We start from the raw sequence: 14,800 nt of genomic DNA on the forward strand, positions 1-14,800 counted from the left end.
CTGACTGAGCAGAATCACCAAGGAGCAGTGGTCTCTCAGCCTCTCCCTGCAGATTCTTACAAAAGGGAATCTGATTGGTTCAGTTCATATGCTGGAGCCAGGGCCAATTAAGTCCAGGCCCAGCCAATGGTCTGGAGTCCCTTGGATTGAGTGTACACCCCTGGTCCAATAAGCCTGGCCACCCCTCCCAAGATAAGGGTGGCACAATTTTTCTAGAGTGTACCCTGACACATAATGAAACATGTCTCTTGCAGACATGTGGGGGGTGTATCTCTTTGCCCCAAGTCATCATCGTGGACAAGGCCATTCATGGATGAGGCTCTCATGCCACTGACCTGTAAGGTCTGACCTTAAACGTTAAAGAAATTGAGGAATGCTTGACCATTCATGGGCTGCACAAGATCTGTTTGTGTTCTGTTCCTTTGTGGATTTCAGGGCTTTGTAAAATGAATATCACAAGCTCTTCCTGCTCTGCCAGATTAAAACAGCTTAAAATTTATGCTTGTGGCTACTTAACTTTCTGTTTCTTTTGCCAGTTGGACTATAAACTTCTTGAAATAATCACAGACCCTCCCATTTTACAGGTGTGGAAACTGAGGCCCAGAGAGAGATGTCACACAGGACAGAGGCAGGTGGGGTCTGGAACCTTGTTTCACACATGAATTCCTCACTGTACCTTGCAATGCCTGAGACATAGCCTACACCCAATCAATATTTTTTGGTTCATTTCTTATTTGGCTTTTGCTTTTTTCAACTGCATCACTCTCTGTTGGGGTATCCCTTCCTCTACCAACAACTTCGGCCCTACAGGATCACTTTCCATCTGCCTTTCAGGTATTGGTCTTCAGGTTGTACAGTGGAAGCTGAGATGAGGCAGGGGTGAAATTTAACCTGATTCTATCAAGCCGTTATCTCTCCAGGCCAGCACCACAGTAACAGAGTGAAGACACCGGACTGATAACTTCCTTCCCTCTGTGGGGTCACTGGCTACCAAACTGATGCATGGTGAACCCACTCTGTAGCTTCCAGACAAAGACACGACTTCCGCAGTGCATCCCAGGCCAATGCTACAAAGCCCGGATTTAGGTCATTGCTGACCTCTTCTCAATGGGTAGATATATGTAGATCCAGTCTCACTTTCCTCTCAGAAGTCTTCTCTGACCATCCCAGACTGCTAGGAATGCTTCGTTCACTTAACAGCACCCTCACTCAGGACAGCACTCCATCAGTTCTGTTATCTCTTGGGTGTTAGCGTGGTGTCCTCAGCTCCTGAAGGCAGGCCATTTCCAGGCCATTTCTCTGCCCCTGCACTCTGGTGGGCTCCCACCAGGCCTTCAATACATGCACTGGCTGTTGGAGGAAAGGTTGGCTGGAGTCAGAAAAGGATATAGGAAGAAAAGAGAATTATTTCATTTTGCTCATATCTTTTCTTTTTTTAAGGTTTTGTTTTGTTTTGTTTTGTTTTTGGTCTCACCACCCAGCTTGCGGGATCTTAGTTCCCTGACCAGGGATTGAACCTGGCTTATGGCAGTGAAACCACTGAGTCCTAACCAGTGGACTGCCAAGAAATTCCCTCCTTTTGCTAGTATCTTAGGACAGTATTTATTAGGAAAAGCAGTTACTTAAGACAGAGATAAATAATCTGGCTTTTGATTTCTAGGCTATGTGGTGACAATTCAGGTGAAGGCAACTCTTAGTAACTCAAATCTGCCACAATTAACCAATTCCAGTGCCAGTTCATTGACTCTGCATCCAGCAGGTTCTCTGACCCAAGCTTGCAAATAGGACATAGATCAACAGCAGGGAAGGAAGGATGCCACGTGAGGGACTAATTAATTAAGGCCCAGGCCTCCCATAGGGGAGGAAACCCACAATTTGCAGAATGAGTGACCCACAGAGTCTTCCTCTCAGAGACTCCCATTCCAGCCTGAAGTCTCCATCAGCAGCGGCCGATTCAGAAAACTCTAGATAAAAAGACAAAGAAGTCATAGTTGGAGAAGAGAATGCCAAGAGGGTCTTATCGTCCATTGATGAAGGTGTATCAGTGGAGGTAAAGCAGAGGCAGGCTCTAGGATACAGAAAGCAGTGGGTAAGTGTTGCTGGGTGGAAAGAAGGCCTGTGGGAGCCCAGAGACACCATCTAGAGAAGGGGCCTTGAGTTCAGGGCAGGGCAGGTCAGGAGAGCTGAGCCCTTGGGAGGTGACGACTAAAGCTGCGTGAAGGTTCCTTGAAGACACAACCATAACCAACTTCACACATGAACATGTGTGCAGAAATTCTCCCTGCAGCACCAGCTCTGCTGGCCTAACTTCAGGAAAAAAAAAAAAAAAACTTAGGGGTCATTCTCCTGGCCCAGAAAGACCCTGGGACAGGGAAAGGAATCAGCCATCACAAAGAGCTGCTGTGACACGGAGCCAGTGTAAATGCATTGTCACCACGGGTTCTCATAAGGCCAAAAAAGGGTGCTGAATAAGCTGCCCAAGGTCATTCGATTGGAGGTTAAGCAAACAGCCCAAGATCGCAGATCCAGGAAGTGTCATGCCTGGAATTCAAGCTGAGGGGTCAGGCTGACTGAGGAGTCTATGCTGTCAGCACTGGCCCTCTCACGGCAGGCGCAGCCTCCTAACGGCCGGTAAGCACTCTCCTTGGGTGTTTTGCATTCTGCGCGTCGTTCAGCCTCTCCTCACCTCCGGGGATGTGATTTACAGCACAGGCAAAACCAAGACCCAGACAACTCCATTCTTCTGCCTTTCGAAGTAGCAGGCCTATCACACTATGTGCAAAACACCACTGACAACAAAAGGTGGGTAAAGGGGCATTTGCTGAGGGGATAGACTCTGGTACTATTCGTGCATATTTGGTAAACCTGGGTGATCGTGCAGATGTTAAAAGCGCAAAAATAACTGCTGAGCCAATGAGGCATAAATGCTAGGAGGGACAAAGCAGCGGGAAGAGTCAGGTGTACTTAAACATGCTCCTTCACCGCGGGGATTGGGCCTGGCGTAGCTTCTGACACCCACTCTACCTCTTTTGAATGCCTGACTATGGGCCTGCTGCCTTTCTCTGGAAGGGAGGGGATGACCCACCTCCATGCCCTTTGGTCCGAGAGTCAAAATAGCCAGACGTGGCTGCAGACGCTGCTTTGTTTTCCTGTGATGGCTTGGCACATACCAGGAAGACATGCTCTCTGCTTTCAAAGAAATCCCACTCCTCCCTCAAGGCCCACTGCAAGCCCCACCCCTGGTGAAAAGCCATTCCAGGTTCTTTCTGCCCTCTAGACCCAGCCTTCATCCCTGATCCCCCTTTGGGAGACTCCCTTTTGCTCTGCCAAATTGCTAGGACTTTCAAAATTTGCTCTTTTATCTCTGTCTGGAGCCTTTATACCCTGTAGCCTTCTCAGAGGTCAACTCTTTCTTTTGCCTTTGTTAACATTTTTTAGTAATTCTTACCTAACACACTGCCTTCTCCAAGGAAGCCTTCCTTGATCCTCTGCTACTCGCATCAATGCTCCATCCTGGCTGGCTGCTTCTCCTGAGGGTTCCATAGCACTTTATGCCTATACCTATTTAAGTGTGGACTTATCCCCTATACCTTCATTGACTGCAGTCCTTACTCTAGACTCTGAACTCCTTGAGGGTCTCACCTGTCTTGGCATCCCCAGATCTGTTCTGTCTGTGAAAAGTGCTCACCAAATGTTATATCAATTTATAAACAATTTTCTTCAGCAGCTATACCATGTCACTTCCATGAGTTTATAACCCCTTTCCATGAGTTTATAATCCCTTTCCATGAGTTTAAGGGAGTTCATAACCCCTTTGCTCGGAGGGTGTACAGCATCATATATTTTTCCAGAAGGCTTTTCTGTGCTAAGCCCAGTGCCCAGCACCTAACAGGTACTTGGAAAATATTGGTGATTTGGTAAAGTGATTACTGATTACCTATTGCGCTGAAGTCTCCCGTCCACCAAGTTCCCTGCCTTATCCCTTAGCATAGCCAATGGAAAATTAATTGGTTGCAAAGTGCATATCTAATTACAACATCCCGCCCCTGCCACTGAGATGTTCAAATGTTAATTATAACATACGCATCTCGTAGCATTTAATAGAGCATTAGTAACTGCCCTTGGGTCGCCCAGGGCGTACACAACGCTCCCTTTTATCTGCTCTAAGGACGGACTTAGCACTTAAGAGCAAGGAAGTCCTCATCCTTAAAGCCGTCCTGTCCCTAAAATCAAATGTTTCTTTCCTCGCCCAAGTCCCCAATTGAGGTCCCCACGCGGGGCGGCGCCAGCGCGCTGCGGGTGGGGTGGGGATCGGGCGCCGGGCGCGGGGTTTCGGCGAGGCTAGACCTGCTATCTGGGCTGCTCGGGCGGCCAGTCCCCGCGCCCCGGCGGCGCCCCGCTTCTTCCAGGGCCCGCCATCCCAGGAAAGAAAGGCGAACTACATTACCCAGCAGGCCTCCCGCCGCCCTCGTTCCTTTCATGTCTTTGCACGTGGCCGGAGGGGAGGGCGGGGCCTGGACGTCACCCTCCTACATTCTCTTTCCCTGTGTCAGAGCAGGGATCATTTTTTTTTTTTTTCCTTCCTCTGCTCCCTCCCCCCGCCCGCCCCTCCTTCCCTCCTTCCCTTCCCTCCCTCCCTCCCCTCTCGGCTGGGTTTGTGCGCTGGGGCGCCGGAGGCCCCCCTCCGCCGCCGGGACGCGCGGAACTCGGGACGGGGGATCGGCTCTCCCGAGCCTCCTCCCTCCCTTCTCTTTCCCTGCCCCCTTCCCCCACCCCCCCACCCCACCCCCGACTCGGGCTCGGAGCGGCGGCCTGAGGAACCCCGAGGTGAGCATCTCCCCGACCGTCCGCCCCCCCCCCCCCCTCCCCGCCTCGTGTAGTCATCTCCCGTTGCGGGTCGATTCTGGGACCGGTGAGGAAGGGCTCTGTGACGTGTGCGTGCTTACAGATAATCCGGGAAAACCACCCCAAACAATTAGCCCCCTACCCCCCTACCTCCTCCTCCCACCCTGCGCCCGGGGCAGCCGGTCGTCCGCGCCCATCCTGCGTCCCCGCCTCTGTCGGGGACAGCACTCTGAGATCTCGCCCCCTCCCCAGGTTTGCCCCTTCTCAGCCGGTTCCCCGCCAGTAGGGGAGCCGTAGCCCTGAGGGGAGGAGGGGGGCTCTCTTAGCGTGGGGTGAGGAGGGGGTGCACGGTTGAAGCCCGGCTCGCGTTGGAGCCGCGCGGTGTAGCCGCTGTCATGTGCCGGATTCCGACCCGGAGGGAGGAAGCGAGCGAGCGAGCGTGATTCCTCTCCCTTTTGTTTTGAAGCCCGCATTTGCTGCATTGGTTCAGGAACCGGCCAAACTTGCAGCTGTTCTGACCGTAGTCGGCGGAGGTAGGGAGCGCGGCTCCGGGTGGCGGCTAGGGGCCGGAGGCTGCCGCTCTCGCGGCTCCCGGAGGGACCCTGGGAGTGTCTTCACGCTGCCCCTCCGTCCTCCGGCGACCGATTGTGTCTGTGGCAGCGGCCGCGTGTGAGTGTGTGTGTGTGTGTGCGCGCCCGTCCCCGCGGGCGCGGAGATGTCTGTCGTCTAGACAGGCTGCACCCTCCCTCCGTCCCTGGTGAGCCCGCGGACCGCGGGGGGCGCGGGGCGGGGGTGGGAGCAGAGGAGGAAGCCGGATCGCTGGCTTCACTGCGGTCGCAGCTTTGGACCTTCCCCACGGCAGTGATTCTTTCTTTTTTTACGTTCTTATTCCTGCCGCCGCTGTGTAATCGGGCCCGGGGAACAGACCTGTCCGGCGGAGTCAGGGTTAAGTTGACAGGCTCTGAAAAGCCAGCTCGCGGTGGCTGGTGACCCGGGCCGGAGCGGAGTGGGCTCCGGCTCGGGTTCTTTAACGAGCAGGTGACTGTCCCGGACGCGGGTCCTGGTGGGGTGTGTGTGGGGGGCGGAGAGGGGGGTCGTGGGCGGCGGGCAGGGGGGCGGTGGCTCGGCTGCAGCGGAGATCTGGTGCCCTGGAGGGCCGCTTGTCGGAGCCTGGGTACCGCTGGGGGAGGCGTCCCGGGGACCGCGCATCTGAGTTGGGTCCGTCTCTCCTCTGATGTTAAATGACAGTTGTGGCGGGGGGGAGGTGGTGGAGGTCTGAGCCCCTCATCTGGGCGGCTTTAGCTGTTTGGTTTCGCGGAGTTTTCAGGGTTGGTGTTGTGGTGGTGGGGGGGCAGGTGTGAACAGAGAGGGAGGTGCGGCGTGTAAAGGGGAGGGGTGGCTGGTGGCACGGTGTGCATCCCCACTCAGGGAGTGAGGCGTCGCCTCCCCCGCCCAGCTGTTTGTGTGTGTACACACCGCTCTGGCGTGTGTGCGCGGCGGGGGGGGGGGGGGGGGGGGCGGGGACCGCAGACCGATGCGTAGTGGGGACGCGCGTGGGCCCCGAGCCCCCGCGGGGATCGGTCCCGCCGGGGCTCGTAGTCGTGTGTGTGTCCGCGCCAGCGCCCTGGTTCCTTGGAGTCGGGGCGGGGGGGTCGCCGGCCGAGGGCTCGGGGAGATCCTGGGGTTGCGAATGAGCCGGGTCGGTGAGAGAGGACCCGGCCAGAGACGTGCCACGGTCCCTCTCCTCGAGTCCCCGACGCCCCCCCGCCCCAACCGGACCCGGCAGGCTGGCCATCTACTCTGCGGCGCCGCGGGCTGGTCTGGCTGGGCCTGGAGGAGCGGCGGGGCGCTTGTGTCGCGCCCCCGCCCCCCTCGGTTGACCCTTGGCCCGGGGCGCGCTGTGGGTGCGCGCGGCCGCTCCTGCTGCTGCCTTCGCAGATCCTGGAGGGAATCGGCGCGCCCTGCGTACCCCCTCCCAATTCTTCGTCCTAGAGACAGTGGAGGCCGAAGGCTGCCCGGCCCGCCGGGTTGCGCGCTCCGCCCCAAGCTACCTCCGGCGCGGGTGCCGGCTGCCGACTGCCCAGCCGGGCGCAGGCAGGTCTTTGCCCTCCCAGAGCTGGGTCTCTGCGACAGGGGATTATCTCCCAGGCTCAGGGCCTGTGCGCTGAGGGAGGAAGCCACCGGGGCTGCTGGTTCCGCAGCGGCTGGGGGCTTTCGAAGGCGAAAGTGACACAGCACGAGCGCCGCTACCGCCCGAGCTGAAAGCGAGAGGAAGGAGCCGCCCAGAGGGCGGGGAGGGGCCCACAGGCTGTCCGGCCCTGTTCCTCCTGTCCAGCGCCGGGTCTGGGCCGAAAACCTCACGGAGCCGGGCTCCGAGCATTCTGGGAACGCGCGAGAAAAATTGCTTGGCTTTCAAGAAAACCTGGTTATACTGGAACAGAACGCACTGAGCAGACGTTAAGATGTTTGGCCCCTCGCGGGATGCACTCAGGTGGCCCCAGGAAGCTCCCTTAAAGTGCTTGAGACAGGATTCGATTTACACACAGATCATCTCACCCTGCTGTGTCAAGTGTCTGTCTTGGATAACGTGCACTTGGAAGCAGTAATTTTGTAACGCATCCGGGGGTACAATGTCACCAGTGATTAACAGATTACTAGAATAATAATATGTTTGTATGTCTAGGCGCCTTCCCCATCATCGCATTTATTAAGACGGCCCCATGAGGTATGGGGGATATTAACCCCATTTTACAGAACCGTACATTGAGGCTCAAAAAGTAAGGAGACTTGCCTGAAGCTTCTCTGTGATTTCACTTCTTAGACTGTGGCTTTTTGGGGGGGGGGGTTGGTTTAAAATAATTTAATTTGTTTATTTATTTATAGCTGTGCTGAGCCTTCCTTCCTGCCCCGGCTTTTTCTAGCTGTGGTACACAGACTTCTCATTGCCGTGGTTTCTCTTGTTGTGGAGCACAGGCTCTGGGAGTACTCGGGCTTCAGTAGTTGCCTCACATGGGCTCAGTAGTTGGGGGTCCCAGGCTCTAGAGCACAGACTGAATAGCTGTGGCCCATGGGCTTAGTTGCTCTGGGTCATGTAGGATCTTCCCTGATCAAGGATCAAACCCAAGTCTCCTGCACTGGCAGGCAGATTCTTTACCACTGAGCCACCAAGGAAGCCCAGTCTGTGGCCTTTTAACTTAAATAGTGGCCAACTTTTTTTCTTCTTTTAGTAAGTGTAGGTCTTGGCACCCTAGGAAATACTAAACCTAAGACAGCGGGTAAATTATGGTATTTCAGTTTGATCATTCAGTTGCTCTGTTGTGTCTGACTTTTTGCAAACCCATGGACTGTGTGCAGCACCCCAGGCTTACCTGTCCATCACCAACTCCTGGAGGTTGCTCAAACTTATGTCCATCGAGTTGGTGATGCCATCCAACCATCTCATCCTCTGTTGTCCCCTTCTCCTCCTGCCTTCAGTCTTTCCCAACATCAGGGGCTTTTCCAGTGAGTCAGATCTTCACATCAGGTGGCGAAAGGATTGGAGTTTCAGCTTCAGCATCAGTCCTTCCAATGAATATTCGGGACTTATTTCCTTTATAATTGACTGGTTTGATCTCCTTGCAGTCCAAGGGACTCTCAAGAATCTTCTCCAACACCCATGAACAGTATGAAATTATGGTATTTATTCTTTGTCAAAAAACACTTGGTTCACTGCCAGTCCTAATGAGAATAAGTATTAAAAAAGCAGAAGTCTGCATTGCTGTTATTATCACTTATCTGATAATTTACAGTTGGTGAATGATTGTCAGCTTTGATGCATGCAGTATGTACCAGAATCATAACTGCATGTAATAAATACATATGGATATATGTTTTTGCAACATATGCCTGTGTTCATATGGGTGTGTTTATGGGGTCCCTATTGAATCTAAGGTTTGTTCCTTGCTGGTTCCAAAACCATGGATTTAAAGTATAGCTCCTGAGAAACCATCCAGGTTCTACTCCCTGCCCCCTCCATCTCCAGGGATGGAAGCCTTTAAAAGAACAAAAAGCTCCTACATAACTGTGTGCATTTCTCAGAGTTCAGGCAGTGAAGGTTCTCAGACACAGCCTGGGGGGTTATTAGGGTTGGCTAGGTAATCAACTATTCATTTACAAATATGTATTGAGCATGTTTGTGTTTCTTGAAGTACACATGAAGAAAATTTAACATACAGTTTAGCACTGCTTGCCAAAACATCTTCTAGCTGTGGAGACAAATTCAAGATTTTGAGTCCAGCAAATATTTGTTGAGCACCTTTCCTGGGCTACTGTGTTTGGGGCACACAGAGACAGGATAGCAGAAACAGCTAAGTTGCAGTGCAAAAAAACAGATGATTCAGAGCCTACAGGAGGGAACAAATTGTAAATATTTTAGAGCACTCACCCTGGGACTTAGTAAATTTCACGTATGTTGGTTGCAAGGAACTCATAGTGCCAGTCTCTTTCCTATAGCAAATGCAGAAAGAAGCAACGGGAAGAAGAGCCTTGTTGCTCTGAATTTCAAACTATTTGGAACCTGCCAGGTGGGCCCTGGAGGTCTGTCCTTTTGTAGAAGTTAGGCAGCTCATGGGAGATGACCCTGAAGCCAGCCCACAGGTTAGTCTACTGGGCAGTGAGGAGCAGACACATTGTCCTCCAGGGTCCTGCCCCAGCTGTGATGGGCTGTGATAGCCTGTCTTCAGTGGCTTTTGATCAAAATCTCAGCCAAGCCCTGCCCGAGTTTAGTAGTTTCTATCTCATAGGTCTGTGTATATTTTCTAATATGAGTCTGCTTTTTTTAGCTGTTCATCGCCCAACTGACTTCTGCGGTCCCTGACACTGTTCTCCAATTTCTTCTCAGTTTTAGGGTCCAAGGGACAGAGGAGCCTAGTGGGCTGCAGTCTATGGGGTCGCACAGAGTCGGACATGACTGAAGCGACTTAGCAGCAGCCTTGTTTTAAGTTCACATCATGAACAGGGAAGCAGGAGGTGGTGGTTAGGATGGGGAGAGAATTCTGAGCCTAGAGCGAGAACAGGAGGTACAAACAGACGGGCAAATTGCAGTTTCTGGGAATTCTCCAGACCTGATGGCGTTTCTGCATAGCTTACCCAATAACGCGGCGGCCCCTTTTGATGTTCTTTTAGGGGGGTCCTCTACCTCTGGGCCTCACTGCTGACTCACTGGTCACCTGAACTCAGCCGTTCACATTCAGGCTTTTTACTCTTTTGCCCTCCTGTCTCATCCTGCGTGCAGTTTAACTTAGAACATTGCTGTCACAGTGGCCTTCTCTCAAAATTACTGCGATGCTGACTATCGACCGCTGCCTGTTACATCTGAATTAAACCCAGGCCAGAGCCGTGGTTCAGAACAGAGTGAGAACAGACACATCCTGAGATCCAGACACCCCGGGAGGGCCTTACTGATGAGCTGAAGACCCCGAGGCGCAGAGAGGTGAAATGACTCACCCAAAGTCACCGGGAGCCCTTGGCAGAGTGGAACAAGAACGCCTACTAAATTTTGATGCCTCATTTAATCTTTCTCTGTTCTGTGATGCTTTCTTTTTTTTTTAAAAATTAATATTTTTTTTAACTGACGGATAATTGCTTTACAGAATTGTGTTGGTTTCTGCCAAACACTGTGATGCTTTCTGGAAAGAGGTGGGGTTCTTACTTCCCGAAGAGTGAAAACACTACATCTTTTTCTTTCTTTTGGAGTCTTGAGATAGTTTTCTGTTGACACTGGTCTTCCTTGCTCTGTCTTTCTTCTCTAGCTCCTAGGAGTCTGGTGTATTTGGGAGAGGGTTTTATGCTTGGGGCCTTCTAGTGCGCTTAAGTTTGGTCTCTGGCTTTCCCTTCCCATGGTGGGGTCCTCAGGAACCTCGTAAAGGTGTTTGCCAAGCTGTTATATATGTGTATTTTTCTAGGAGGAGGATCCACAGACTTCATTCGATTCTTACCTAACTCAAGTAAGGACAGGAACTACTGGGGTGGGCATAGTGGAGTTGGATGGGGGATTGGTTGCCACTGGAGACAGTCATTTTGCCCTACACTTGACTTGGGTGTGCAGTTTATGATGTATTTCACACCAGTGACCTTATCTGCTTTTCATAACAGCCCTGTGAGGCTGTTATCATTATTCCCATTTTGCAGATGGGGAAACTGAGCCTGTTAGTTTCAGTACTAACGGTTAGTGACATGTCTGAGTCAGAAGTAAGCAGTAGGGCAGGCGTCTGATCCCAAGTCTTCAGACTTCAAATCTGGTGTCTTGGGCTGAGGTGGTCCACATGCCACATCCTCATTACAGTTTTGTGAGTGGAGGGTCTCAAACTTTTTGGAGCTTAAAAATTCTTTTGTAGCTCCTTCTTTATGATATCCACTACTAGCTGATGTCCAACCATGGAGTCAGACCGAAGTCCTAAATTACCCAGGGGGTGGGATGGATAAAGTACGGGAGGCAGGTGTCATAGCAGTGATAATGTAGACTGGGGCTAGTTTGGGATGACTTTATGGAAGAGGTGAATTTGGGAGTAGGTCTGGGGTCATGGCAGACGCCATGGTAAGAGGTTTTCAGCTGGGGCTATGACCCAAAAGGGGTGAAAGGGAAATTGTCTGTGCTTGGGCAGAGTGGAGCTGACTAAGGAGTGGGTGGATCCTGCAGTCAGAGGGGGCTTCTTGTAGTGTCTGGGCTTTTTCTCTGCCCTGGGGCTACAACAGTGAAGAAGCGCAACCGTCCTGCCTTCAAAGAGCCCACTGTCTCCTGGGAGAGACAGACGCTGAAACAGTTAAACTCAGCACGGTGTGGTGAGTGCAGTGGTGGAGAAAGTTGCCTGCCAGACAAGGGCCACCTGTTCTAGCCTCAGAAATCAGAGAGGGCTTCCTTAGGGAGATGACGCAGGAGCTGAATCTGAAGGTATGAAAAAGAATTAACCTGGAGAGGAGACAGGAGAAGGATGTTTATGGGGAAGGCACGTGGGTGCAAAGGCGTGGAGGCCCAAGGCTGCCTGGGTGTAGGAAGGGGCAGCAGCAGGCTGGTCGAGCACAATGATGCGTGTGTACAGAGCCCAGCTCTGAGGACCTGAAGAGCCTGGCTGGGGACCTCGCAATTCGGCAGGGCGGATGGGACTTACAGTGGGCCAGAAGCAAGCAGGACTGGGAGCCAGGCAGCCCCTGGGCCGTGAGTCAACAGCAGGTTCCGTGCAGGGTCCTGTCCCTGGAGAGGAGGCCTGGAAGCAGGGCTGTGTGGATGAAGGTAGAGGAAAGGTCACATGTTAAAGCCACTTGGGGAGTCAAGTCTGCAGTTTTTAGTGCTTTGAGGGATAAGGGAGGAGTCCCAGTTGATTCCCAGGTCTCTGGCCTCCTGGACTGAGTGGATGGTGACCTTTACTGGGGTGTGACCTTCTGCTGGTGGCTGGAGCAGATGTGCTGGGGTGTTGTGGTGAGTTTAACTTAAGACTCGTCGAGTGGAATCGCAGGTAGGATAGTCCAGTGGAACTGTCTTCCCCTGCGTATAGACCATACGCAGGGTGGAAGCCTGAGCTGGAGGTGTGGGCAGGAGCTGCAGTCCTGGGAGTAGGGGGAGGTTGGCTGTGGGACAGGACCGCCGTGGGGGCTGCTATAGACAAGGAGAAGACCTCTTCCTCCTGTCGTCAGAGAAGCCTTTGTCATGCCGGGCCCACTGTTGTTAGGGAAGCCAGGCAGGGATGCTGTGTCATGCTGGAGGCCCAGCTGGCAGAATCCGGAGACAGTTGAGAGCGCGCCTCAGCTGGAAGCATTTGAGTGCGTTAGGCGAGAGGCTTTGTCATTTTTTAACAACCCTGGTGAGATCTCTGTCCTGGGCGCTCAGGCTGGGAGTCAAGGGCAGGGGAGACCTGTACCTCTTCCCACGAATAGGCTGGTCTAGTTGGGAGACGAGCTGAGGACCTGTGAAGCCACTAAACAGCTGTGATAACCTGGGCAAATAGTGGGCTGCTCGTTAAATGGAAGAGGTTTGCTGGAATTTCTCTCCTGCTATGCTGCATTTAAATAGAGCTGCTGTGTTTCAGGCCAAGCGACAGTCTTGCCATTTTTGAACACCCAGGACCTACATGGTAGGTGTTCATCGTATGTATTTGGATCTGCAGGGATGTGACCAGAGTTCGTTGTTTGGTGCAGGGTGGGGATAGGGGTGGGGGAGGTCAGCCCGGGGAGGTTCCTGTGAACAAGTCCAAAGAGGATTCCAACACTGATTTAGAATATTTTTAGTACCATAGTGGAGTAAAAATCTTGAAAACCTTCCAACTACCAAGCACCTAGAAATGTCGTATGAAATACAACTAGCATCCTTTCAGAGAAGAGCTGAGCTCCTCATTTGGAAGGGCAGTCCCCAGGGAGCTCAGAAGGGAGCGCGAAGCAAGCGCTGATGCCAGGCCTGGCCTGGGGGTGGGGGTGGCTATGGGTGTCTTGAGGGGTCTCAGAACCAAAGGCTGTTGAGCCCTTGACAGTGCCTCCTCCAGGGTCCGAGGTGAGACTGGGAGTTGGCGTGGAGGGCCCTGCCTGAATCGGGCCCCTGCAAAGGTATGCAGGTTTGGAAAGAGGATGGAATAGACAGCCGCCCTCTGGCATAGAAGCAGGGGAGGGGGAACTTGTCTGTCTTGGCCTGAACTGGGGGGAGGAAAAAAAATCGTTCCTGGAACCTTGAAACCTCAGGCCTCTTGTGGCTTTGGATGGCCACTACACACGGCTTGGGGCTTCCCTGCTGTCTCAGACGGTAAAGAAATCTGCCTGCAATGCAGGAGATCAGGGTTTGATCCCTGGGTTGGGACGATCCCCTGGTGAAGAGAAGGGCGATCCACCCTAGTATTCTCGCCTGGAGAATTTCATGGACAGAGGAGCCTGGCAGGCTATAGTCCATGGAGTTGCAAAGAGTCAGACAAGACTGAGTGACTAACACACAAGGAATTAGCACATAAAGCTTCTGGGGGCCAGGGTCTTCCTGCCTGTGGGCTCTAGGCTCTCAGGAGTGCCAGGAAGATTCTGGGGCTCTTCACCCTTCACTGACTTGGGTCTCCTCCTTGGAGAGATGCTGTAGGACCCGGGGGTTCCTGAGTGAGGAGGAGGAGAGAGAGGCCTTGGTGGGAACCTTTGACAGGGGCCTTTGTGACCTGTGCACACTGCAGAGGGCGTGTGCAGGGCTCTGGAGAAGGGCTGTGCCGGCCCCAGGCTTCACCTGTCAGCAGAGGCCTGCAGACAAGCCTGTCCAGGAAGGCCTCACGTCCTCTCCGCTGTTGATTCAGGCTGGATCTTTCCAGACGAGGCTTCTGCCCAGGTTCCCCCCAGTGTGTGTGTGTGTGTGTGTGTGTGTGTGTGTGTGCTTAGTCGCTCAGTCGTGTCTGGCTGTTTGTGACCCCGTGGACTGTAGCCCACCAGCCTCCCCCTCAAGGTACCCTGTGCAGATTCCAGCTGCTCCTGGTCCCTCCAGACCATGCACCCCATTGTCCACCCTAAGCCCAGAGGCTTGATTTTCTTGAATTTTAAAATTGAGAGACATCTTAGAGGTCATCTAGTGGGCCTCCTCCCTGGAGTGGGAATCCTGTCTCCACCAGCGCTTGCTCCAAGGCTTCCTGTGGCCAGGAGTGTGCGGCGGTGCCGGGAGTGTGCAGCTATACCAAGCAGTGCCTTCCCTCGTTAGAAGGCTCTTGCAGCTGGAAGGCCTCCTGTGAGCCTCAGGCGCTGCCTGACGGTTTCTACCTATCGCCCCTTCAGCTGTGGGCTGTTGGGAAAGATGTTTTGGAGGCCTTTCAGCATCCTGCTCGCTTTTGCTGGAAAGGCCTTAATTTGTCAAGTTAAGATTCTGTTGAGAATCAAGCCAGCTTCCATCCTAACTTAGCAAAGAGGGAGCTTTTGAAGCTGAGATGTAAGGTTTGCTGAGCTGGCTGTGATGTAGAAGTTTTGAGAGGTT

At 53.1% G+C, this 14,800-nt stretch overlaps 1 protein-coding gene across 7 annotated transcripts in view; it reads left to right on the plus strand.

Moving 5' to 3' along the window:
- The first annotated feature begins 2,453 nt into the window (after positions 1–2,453).
- CTIF (cap binding complex dependent translation initiation factor) overlaps positions 2,454–14,800 on the plus strand; it is a 322,983-nt gene continuing 310,636 nt past the window's right edge. For 2 of the 7 annotated variants that reach the window (XM_086372394.1, XM_086372402.1), the window contains exon 1: positions 4,471–4,827. The gene's annotated coding sequence lies outside the window, so the exon portion shown is untranslated. Of the gene's footprint in view, positions 2,803–4,470; positions 4,828–5,258; positions 5,379–5,555; positions 5,603–5,768; positions 5,884–14,800 lie in introns of those variants that run through there. The other 5 variants (XM_086372398.1, XM_086372405.1, XM_086372395.1 and 2 more) reach the window with 5 other exon arrangements.

The sequence above is a fragment of the Bos grunniens genome, chromosome 24 (assembly GCF_055505025.1).
Source record: "Bos grunniens cultivar Pamir isolate PY7600 chromosome 24, Bosgru_T2T1.0, whole genome shotgun sequence".
Lineage (NCBI taxonomy): Eukaryota > Metazoa > Chordata > Mammalia > Artiodactyla > Bovidae > Bos > Bos grunniens.